We start from the raw sequence: 11399 nt of genomic DNA, 5'->3' as shown, positions 1-11399 counted from the left end.
GCTGATAGACAGGCAAAGAAAGCCAAAGGAACTCCAAACAGCAGAGCACCGGAAGAGAAGGCACTCCTGCCAGGGGATCACTGGAAAAGGCTGTGCACTAAAATTAGGCACAGGAGTATCATCCTGGAGAACACCTGCTCCAGATGGAAACCCATCTCCTACACAACTTTATCTTGACTACTTAGGCTGCTCTTCATTCTGTGTGCACACCATGGGGTTATGAAGGCCTCTGATGGGACAGTACAATATAATCTTAAGCTGGTGTAAATTTGCAGAGCCACAGAAAAAAGCAGCTCTGGTCTCTTGCCCTGGTGCTGCAGCGTCATATTGTCCCATATCATAAAATCATTAAGGTTGGAAAATACCTCCAAGGTTATCAAGTCCACCATGTGATGGAATGCCATCATGAGAACAACACCACAGCACTGACATGTCCAGTCGTTTCATGAACATGTGCAGGGTCAATGCCTCCATCATCTCACTGGGCAGCCCATTCCAATGTCTAATCACTCTTTCAGTGAAAAAAGGCTTGATGGTGTCCAGCCTAAACCTCCCTTGGCACAGCTCAAGGATATTTCCTCGTGTCCTTGTCATTGGTTGTGTGGGAGAAGAACCTGCCCCTCACCTTGCTACACTCTCCTTTCAGGTGGTTGTAGAGAGTGATAAGGTCACCCTTGTGCCTGATCTTCTCCCAGACTGAACTACGCCAATTCTCTCAGCTGGTCCTCACAGGACTTGTGCTTCAGACCCTTCACCAGCTCCATTGCCCTTCTCTGGACTGACTCCAGGATCTTTCTTCCCTTGAGGGGCCCAGAACTGGACGTGGAATCTGAGGTGCAACTTCACCAGTGCCAAGTACTGAGTGGCAGTCGCTTCCCTAGTACTGCTTGACACTATTTTTTACATAGACCAGGATGCCATTGGTCTTTTTGGCCACCTGGGCACACTAATGGCTCATGACTCGGTTCTCCCTCATCCCTGTCCCAGTCCCTTGTTTCCACTCATGCTCTATTCCCAGCTCCACCCTAGCAGTGCATCTGTGTAGGATACATTTCACAGGACTCCTCTTCAGAAAGTTAAGTAATTCTCAGATGAGGAAAGGCGTGGGTGGGAAACAGAATGTATCTTGGGGGGAAGGCAGAAATGGGATGTGGACCAAAAAAAACCCCAAAAAGCAGAACAGAGGCAGAGAAAGGCTGGTTCCTGTGAAGTCCTAGGACAGCTAGTTAGCAAAACTAGGAACTGAACTTAGCCCTTATCTAAGTTTTTATCTAAGTTGCAGTATCCACTTCTAATGTTGAGGTAACCCTTCCATATGGAAAAACACTGCTCCAAAGCTGATAAGGTTTCGGCCCAAATTCTTTAGCACTCAGTGAGGTAATTATGAGCCTGTCTCACAAAAGTCTGCCAGCTTCAAAACTTCATCAAGTTTGCTTTAAGTTTCCTAAAGCCATTCTGGGAAAGTGAGCCTTCAACCTGCTTAGGACACCTTACCAAACCTGAGTCGCCTTTCACTCCTTCTGGCACAAACCAGATGCCTTTGCAGGGAAATGAAGAATTGTGCCAGTCTGACCAAGTACAGCCCAGCACAGATATCCAGTGCAAGGAGCCCACCACACTTCTTCATTCTCAGATGCTCCATGCACAGAAGCACCACACCTGCACTTGTGCTATATGGAGTAAAAGTCATCCCTGACCTGAGAGTAAACACAAAGCCTAACATTATAAATCAACCCTTAGTCTTTAATAAATAAGACATCAGGAAATAAAGTCTTATTTATTTAATGAATAACAACAGTATGGATTGAATTCAAACATCTGAGAGAAAAACATTCCTTTGTAAATGCTGAGCATTGTCCCAGACATGCTGCAAGGGCTGCAGATGGCACACTGTCAGCAATGTTTTTTAGATAAACTAGGGTAGGAAAATCTTTGGATTCACAAAGGGAAATGCAGCGAACTTCACGAAACAGAGAGAACCTTTTGAGCTTTTCTAAATGGAAATAAAAAAGGTGAAGTGACGTGGCCTGGCTATGGAAGAGAAACACCAGCGGGCAACAGGCTCCCTTTGTTGGTCTCCTTTAACCTGAAACTCAGCAAAGGCAGGTGCTAAGCCAAACCCACATCCTCTGTTTGATCCACTCGACTTGAGGAGAGGTTTGAATAACAGAACAGCATAAATTATTTTCTAAAACAGACAGTCAGAAAGAAGGACTTGACTGCTCTTGTTCCCAAATCTCAAGATTAACTTAAAAACCATGGGACTTCTATTAAAAAATAAGAAGAGTGAGCTCTATTTTTTAACATACTCTGATTTCTCAATTTGCAGAGCATATAAGCACTTCCAGTATTTTTAACTTTCAATAATTTTCAAGTGCTTCAAACAGTATTTTCAATTACTGCTCAACAATGCTGAGCCTTGAAATGTGTTTCTTAAACAAAGGCTGAGATTCTTGTTTAATCACTTGAAAATGAGAGCTGGGACATCAGCACTTTCTTTTATATTTTAGTCTTGTTTTATGGGACATCAAATACTATGAAACTCATGATAAATATAACAGACTTGGCAACACAGTATTGATGAGTAAAGGAATAGCAAACCAGTAGCCATGTTGAAATAAGGCTTCTTTCCTGTAATATCAAGAGAGACCTTTCAACCTCTTCCAGACCAGTATTAAGGATTTTGTAATATGAGATAAACCTGGCAGAGAGTCATGGCATTACCTAAGCAGAGAGATGCCAACACAGCTGAAGGGAAACCAGTCTGTGGGTGAACCAGAAGATCTGGCACAAGACCAGCTGGCTCTTTGGAAAACTTACTTAGACTTGACCCTTAACTCACACCCACTGATTTTTTTCTATTTTAAAACTTGATTTCAATTCCATGTTTATTGCATTAGCAACAGGTTACTGTACTGGCCTGTGTATTTAAGGCTGCAGTACTGTTTGCAATCAGAGAGTATGAACATCTCTGGTAGTGGCACTTTGTGCCAGAGTTGTTGGCGTGAACTGTAGGCAGGAGGAGTTCTGCTAATAACACATTATCAAACATAAAACAGTGCTTGTGCTTAGGTTTACTTTTCAAGACAGAGTAGTTACACCAAGGGCTGCTACTTTATTTCACACATTTCAGGGTTCTGGTATGTGTTCAGCTGATGCCCTGAATAATAATCTGGACCTATGCTTTGAGAAGTTTAGAAAAGGTACGGGGCTGCCCACATGCTGAAAATAAAAGACTAAAACAAGTGCCTGTGGATCAGAGCCAACAGGCTTGTCTTTGTCTTTCTGAGCTCCATACCTAAACAGCATTGATTTCAGCCTTACCAGCCTGTGAACCTTGGCCAAAATCAATGGAGTTCAGCCTTAAGCAAGAGTCATGCATCTAAATACTTCTCAGGATCCCAGCTGGTATGTCTCTGCAAGGAATACTGGATAAACTGGAGCTCACGTTAAAGGCAATGAATCAAAGAGTGTGCCAATAGACACGAGATTGGCCAAGACAGCACATATTCTGTACCTACTTTCTTAAGACATAAAAGCCCAGAGATGGTCAGGTCATTGGACTGGATGGACAATGTAGGTCACTTCCAATTGAAATAGTGTATTCCCTTTTATCCTGTTTGAAAAATCACAAAATTTTTCAAAACATCATGAAGATCATGATCCACTTTGCCTTAGGTTACCTCTAAATAATTTAAGAAGAGTAAAAGAAGTTTTGCTAAGTTTAGCATTAAAGCCTTGTCATAGAATAAATCCCACTATGCAAAAAAAAAAAAAAAGGTCACAGCTACATTTCTGTAGAATGTGAGTTTTAGTTTACCTGCAGGGTCAAATTCTCCAGGTCTTGCCTGAACAAGACAAATCACCACACTGCAGAACCTGATCCCAAAGAGATCATCCCAAATCATGAAGAACACAGAAGATATGGGTGCAGAAGAGATGGTTCTATCTCAGAGAAAAATGAGGGGAATGACAAGAACCAGAGTGAAAAAAGTGAAAGAGACATGAAGCCACCTGAAGAATATACCATTATGTAATTTCTTAAAATAAATGCATGCTCCACTATCTTAGGAGATGAAATGATTAGGATAATTTAATACCAGCAAAGAATTTGGAGAAAGCTCCCCAAATAACTTTGAAAATAAAAAGCCAGCACAGTACATCAAATACCATCCTTGAAAAGCAGAGGAGTTGCCAACTGAAACAGAACCAACTGATAATGTTGACATAATTATTTTAATCTGTGTTTGGAGCTCTTAACCCTTGACCAAAGAAAACAGAGAGATGAGAACTGACGGAATAAGCTAACAATGAAGTGAAAGTGGAAGGAGAAGGTGTGATCACAGATTAAGAAAGTGACAGGAAAAGAACAAAAGCAAATAAATTCTCAACAAACTAATGAAAATGGGCCTACAGCACAACCTGTGGCCTTTGAACTGATATTCTAGATTTTCGTGGTTGTGTGAGGCTGCATGTAAGGTTTTGCTTCAGTTAACATAAACATATTGCTCAAACTACTTTAGAGGCTGAAGTTACTTAAGACTCTGGCTTGGGTTCAGATCCCTGTTAAAGTGGACAAGCTTTGACTTGGAAATGGATATTCATCACCAAAAGAAAATCCTGCTAGAATAAATAAACCATGATCTTACATGGAAAGTAAGATGTAATAATAATATTAATTCCTCCTTTATTTATCCTTACTTTACTCATTCAGAGTGAATTTGACACTGATGAAGAATTTGAGGGGGCCTGGAAGAAACTTTTATCTATATAAAAAAGCACTTTTCTGTCACTTATTTCTGCTTTCCCCTGGGGCCTAGGGGATTTCCTTGGGGTCTAGAACTGCTGAGTGTCTGTGGCTTATTCAACAACAGCTGCATTGCTGAGGCAAGTAATAAAGGGCATAAGTAACTCTAGCTGCCACCATTTCTCTTCTAGAAGCTGACTTATGACCATAAAAGTAATTCAAGATCAGCAATGAAATAGTTATTGAATTGTAACAGACTTGTAGTTTTTACACTGAACTGTAACATCATCAGGAAGAATTTTTTTCCCCAAGGATTTTATTTCCCGAATGTGCCACACTGGGTTGGAAAAAGTCACCTACTCCATTATATTTAATTACAATCCAGAGAGAGAATTAGATCAGACAAGACTGATGTAAACATCCTTCTGTACTGCTTAGAAATGTTAAACCTGAACCTTTTTAGCATCAAAACCTGTAGTTTGCTCTTTGGCTGGTTCAACATTACCTGATTTACATGTCCCTCTGACATCTGCCTTTACTGCAGATGGGAACTACAGCATACACATCATAGACTCTGCGCTTAACACTGTGGCACAGCAAACATTGCACTCACAGCCCAATAACCTGAATCATCATTTGCTGCTCCTTTCTGCATTATTTAACAAAGCAGACAAGAGGAAAAGAGCTCTGAGTAATTAAGTGCTGTTTGGCAGGCACAGTAAATACATAGATCTCCATGACATTAATTTTAAATGGTGACTGAGAGTGCTTTGGTGCTCTGCACCCACTTCATACAGATACAGCACAGTCCCAGGATCACCAGCAAGAAATGCAAATCATGGCTTCAGGTCATTACTTTTCTCTGGTAAACCAAACCAGCCCCCTGGTGCCCTTCCTAGTACAAATGGATTGAATTCCTCAGCAATAGGGGAACACCTTCTGCTTGGTGTGAACTGAGCACATGGTAACACTGCTTGCTCAGGACTACGTATGTCACCGCCACTGTTCCATCCAGCCTCTGTGCTCTGCCAAACCCAATGGAATGAGTTTCACCAGGCTCCTGTCAAGCCCCCCAAAATGTCCATTTCACCTTCTTTCCCCCCACACCATAGTAAAAACTAAAATGACTAAACAATATTAAATTAAAAGCATTAGCATCAACAGTGAAATCTCCTCATTTATACTCATGCCTGGTGTTACTTTATCCCAGGTGCAGAATCCAGCATTTCAACTTCTTAAATTTCATCCTATTAATCACAGTCCAATGCTCCAGTCTATCTAGATCCCTCTGCAAGTCTCTTGTCCCTGAAGAGAGTGAACAGCACCTCCCAGTTTGGTATTGTTAGAAAACTTGCTAATTGTACATTTAACTCCTGCATCCAGACAATTGATAAATATATTGAACAGCACGGATCCTAGGACTGAGCCCTGAAGAACACTCCTGGTGCCTGGTCTCCAGTCAGATGTAGCCCCTTCCAGGAGAACCCACTGAGCTCTGCCCTTCAGCCAGTTCACCATCCAGCACACCATGAACCCAATTATCCCACTGATGGGCAATTTGCCCAAAAGGATGTTGTAGATGGCAGTACCAAAAGCCTTATTAAAATCCAGAAAAATACATCTACCACCTTCCCTTCACCCTCCCTACAAGTGACCTTTTCATAGAAGGAAATCAGCTTACTTAAACAGTATATGTGTGCACTTGTTCTCCATTTGTTGTGCCTGCTGATCTCATTATTTGAGTTAGATTTAAAAAACTCTGCAAAGTCAGATACATTCACTTGTACCACAACACTCAAATTCTATCTATATATTCAATAAAGTTAATAACATATTTCCATAATGTGCTGTATAAATACCTGGAAAGATAATGAGCTGCTATTACACATTTGTGAGCTGAAAGTTTACAGCATCAATGGATTAATGAATTAAGACTCTTGATCAAGCAAAAGGAAGAAAGAGTACTGGGCTGATGTATATTATTCTCCTGCTTGATCTATTAAAAAATGGATTCATCCTTCAGTCTGTTGCTTGGAAGACCATACCAAATAAACCAAGAGGATAATAATGCAGTGCGGGATGAGAACTAAATATCAAAATATAAATGCTTTCACAGAGCCAAACACCCTGGGTAAAAAGGATGAGCCATGCAAAACAAATCTGAATTCCCATGCTGGAATTTTCCTTTGTAGCCTTTTGTCAACAAGGGTCTTAGCCATAACAGAGAGCAGACTGCAGTGTGGTGCTGACACACTGGAGCATCTGGAAATGAGCTCGTAAGAGTAGTCTAATTCCAGCTGGTCAGAGCATGGCACCAAGGATTCGATCACAATTTTCCTGTTAACTTAATTAAAAACTACAAAAACCACCCAGTGCTTCAGAGAAAGCTGTCATCAGAAAACAGACTACTTTCTAGTGTTAGGTCTCCCTTTCTGCTAAGCCCTAAATCCTCCTGATAGAAAGGAAGTTTGACACTCTTCTGGAGGAGAAGGGATAAGCCCATTCTACCATGATCAGGTACATTTCTATATCCCAGCTAGCTTGCTCAGCATTTACTTGGGTGTTGATAGGTGTTGCTCTATGGTGCACTATGCACGGTACAATGCAGATAAACCCCCAGTGTTCTTCACTCCTCACCCCTCATGTGATACTGTACTTTCTTGATTTCTGCATGGACAGTGAAAAAACCTGTTAGAAATTGAGATTGATAGAGGATGAGAGAAGAGAAGAAGGTGACATCTGCCTCATTGTAAGCATCAACTTAGTGTAACGACTATGGTCCCCCATTCAGCCATATATTTGAAAGCCAGAGCCAGTCTGAAATAGAATAAGTCCTCCCAGGGAGAAGGACAGATGAAGTATATATTCTAAACCCATGTGCAGCCAACCTGATAGTAGGAAGAGAGCTGATGATTTCTTTAAATGATGTATGAGCACACTAAAGATGTAGGAACACTCCAATTAAAAACAAATCAAGAGGGAATATTCATCATGAGGCTTTGCTAGAGAAGCATTTAATTGCCTGAAATCTTAAAAACTAAAGAGTGAATGTGTGGGCACAGGATAATAAACCTGAAGATAATTCCAAAAAATAATTACAACCACCTTTTGCTTAGGGAACTGTTGGGCTGAAAGTGCAGAAACATCCATGTCATCTACCAGGCTTCACCTAGGCAGAGGCCTTTAACAGATTCTTGCTTACTCCTTCAACTGAGGGAACAAATCCTTTATTCTGTTTAGAGCATCATGCTCCAACAAGCTGTTTGAGCTGCAATTTGCATCTTGAATGCTGTGCAAGGCAAAAAAAAAAATTTGTCTGAGTCATGCCAGAGAATGTTTCACAGCAAAAAGAAAGAGGGGAAAGAATGGGTGTGAGAAAGAAACTTTCACAAAATAAGTGAATCTGGGGGAATAAGCATCCACAGCAGGACTGAGATGTAATTAGCCCCATGAAAAACCCTCTTATAAGTCACCATGAACAGTACCCCTATGAATAGTCTTTATGGAAAGAATGACCAGTGGTTAAAGTACTAGCCAGGAACTTGAGAGGCTCCTGCTTGTCCATCCACCTTTCATGTGAGGGGAGCAGGGTCACTTATGTCACTTATGCTCTCATGACTCATTGCAGAACAGAACTGAAGGTCATTCTATAAACTTTAAGCGAGATGATATTCTTAAATGCCACACACAGAGATGCTAACATACATTTTCAAAGCAATACTTTTCATTGTGCCCAGGCTGCCAATTAATCCAAGCACATAATTCAGCTAACACAGCTTGCCTGGTTCCAGGATAGTTCAAACACTAAGACTGTGCTTTGTTTCATGTGTATTTGGACATATGAAACATGCCCGGTGTCTCTCTGAATCTCATCTCTCTTTCCATGAGTCAGGGATAGAAATCATCACTGACATCATGCACAAATAAATATAATGACAACAGTGAGGCTCTAAGATATTATGACAAGAAGGAGGCTGGGGTATCTCTCTAAATATGACAGATCAGATGAATCTCAGTCTGAGCGTGCTGGCTCCACATTCTGGCATTTTGGGCTTGCCCAGAGTGCTGATATCAAGGGCATCCTGCCTGGCTCCTCAGAGGTCTGCACAGGTCCCTCCAGAGCCAATCCAGCAGCATGGCAACTTCCCAATCAGCACAGCCACCAGAAAGCACCGAACATCTCTACGTTCCTGTTCAGGTGACCATTGCTTACCTATCAAAGATGGATTTTCCTTCCAAGTGTGAAAGCATGTCACATCGCATGTGGCCAGCATGCCTACCATGACTTTTGTTGCCAGATCAGATGCCAGATGCAGATGGTGCCAATAAACCAGTTGGGAAAAGGACATGGCTATGTTCAGCCTTCTGGAAACTTGTTGAAAAGATAAGCTGCACTGGTAGTCTAGGCAAGCACCAACTTTTTCAGTCATTCCAGTGACAAATTTTCTAGAAAGGCTAGACTCTTTTGGGACAGAGAGGTGGAGCTAAGTTACTCTGCTGTCCCTAAGTTACTAGGGCTGGAATTCTCATCCATGGAATATTGACAGCTAAAGTACTGCAGGCAACACACACGGTACAAGCGACACCTTCCCCAGCTACCACTGCACCCCTCCGCTCCTGCAAGGAGGGAAAATGTTCTTGAAGGATCAAAGTGTGACTTGGATTAAAATGCTTTATAGACACTGATCTAGGGAGTTGCCAGACATATCACCTGTGACCAGATTTACAACAGCAGTAAGACCCCAAAGACAGAGAAAGCAGCTTGACAATTCACATTTTCAAAAGCAAAAAGCAATTTGCTTAAAAAAAGATCAAGTTTTTCATGTGTAGGAGAGGGGCTTCAGGAAAATGAGCAATGCAGGCCAGAAGTGGAGAACTGGAAGGCAAATTCTTAGTAAATCAGGCAGTGGAAGGCTGGAAACTGGTTCTTAGTCCTAACCACTGTTGTCTGCTGCATAGCCTGAACCTGACCACTAGCCTTGGGAACACCTGTAAAATTGAGTCCTGCAGGTGAAGATGCCTGAGATCCTTGCAGAGTTTTAAGGCTGGAGACAGCAGCAACTGAACATGAGTCTGCTGTGTCCAGCAGCAGAAATTAGTCTGGATTTTCATGGAAAGTTCATACACATACAGAAATCAGTATGTCTGACTGAAACAGCTGCTTGGTGGAATTTGAAGGGATGTGCAAAGGCATTTACTTGGGTGCTTGGACTTTGTGGTTCTTTTAACACACAGTGCAATAGTATGTGCATTTGCTATGGTAGCCCGAACAAAAGAGAGTGGGCTCTAAGCTCTTGATACTGTTCATTTAAAAAACATCAGTCTGGAAAGTCCCAAGTCAGATGCTGAAGGTCAAGGCTAGATGTAACTTGAAGATGTTGACGTAAAGCTGCTTGATACGGTAGCCAAGAAAAAGTGAACCCTTTTTAGCTCCCTGTTCTCAAAACTTGCCTCCATAGATAGCTAGTGACATATGGGCATAGTCACTGTTTTAGTTAGCACAGCTTCTCACAGAGGTTAGAGAAACTTTTGAGTGGGGAGTACTGTGACCTAAGACCCTCATGCTGGGACTGGCACTGGCTAGTGGATTAAGCTAAATGCTCACTCAAGCCAAGTCATAGTGCTCCACAGCTAATGATTACTCATTAAATCATACTCTTCTATGGAGGAGGCTGCTATGTTTTTTCTAAAGAGGTTTTTCTACTTTTAAACCACAGAGTGATTTAAAAGGGGTAACTCAATAACAACAATAATAAAGGCATGAGAACACGGTAAAGGCACTGCATTTTTATAAGGCCAAACTATAAAGATATTTATAACAGTCAGTACCCTTATAATCTCCAAAACACAACCACAAACAACCGTGAAATTAATATGCTTAGGCAACTGCTGGGCTTAATCCAGTGCAAGTTTAAATCAATGGAGGGACATCAGGGACACTGGGCTGTGTCCAGAAGTGAGTGAAGGAAAAGCAGAGGACAGAGAGTGGTGCTCCAGACAGCATTCATACAGTCGGCTAAGCACATCAGACACTGGCAGACTTTGCACAGGAATTCTCAATGGAAAGTCCTCAGTAAAGCAGAAATTGCCTCATTTTTGAGTTATTCTTGGCATATTTTTCAATTCCAAATCTAAGGTCCCAAAACCATAACTAAGGCTTTCCACAGGGCCTAGTGGGTTTACCATGAGTCAGGTTTAGTATAGCATCATTCCCTTCTTTTTGAATCCTGTTAAATTGTTTCCACTCTCTCACCACTGTATTTCCAGTAAAGGTGGGCTAGGCACAGACTAAAGGAAGCAAAAAACCAGAAACCTCAGTTGCCTAGCAGTAAAACATATGGATAGCCTCTGCGAGCAGCTTAGATGTTTTCACTGCTTGAGGGCTGAAGGCCTATACTTGGGCTGTTTCACACAGGATTGAATAAGAGAAAAACCTTCATAATTTTTTGTTTGCCACTGATTCTCAGTGGAGTATGTCTCCTGAGATTTCTCTACTTCCATGGACATTTTCAGTAGGTGTTGCATAAAGAACATCTACCCCTGGATCTCCTAAGAATGTCCAAAATACTTTTGTCTCTCTCTCTGCTTTGGTTCTTTTGTGTGCTCCCTGCTTGTGACTAGCTGTGAGACACTTCTGCATATCTACGTGTTT

This window comes from Chamaea fasciata, unplaced genomic scaffold (genome assembly GCF_029207755.1).
Source record: "Chamaea fasciata isolate MVZ Bird 193981 ecotype frontalis unplaced genomic scaffold, bChaFas1.0.hap1 SCAF_2, whole genome shotgun sequence".
NCBI classification, from domain to species: domain Eukaryota; kingdom Metazoa; phylum Chordata; class Aves; order Passeriformes; family Sylviidae; genus Chamaea; species Chamaea fasciata.
The sequence above is the reverse complement of the archived record's forward strand: the minus strand, read 5'-3'. Positions refer to the sequence as shown.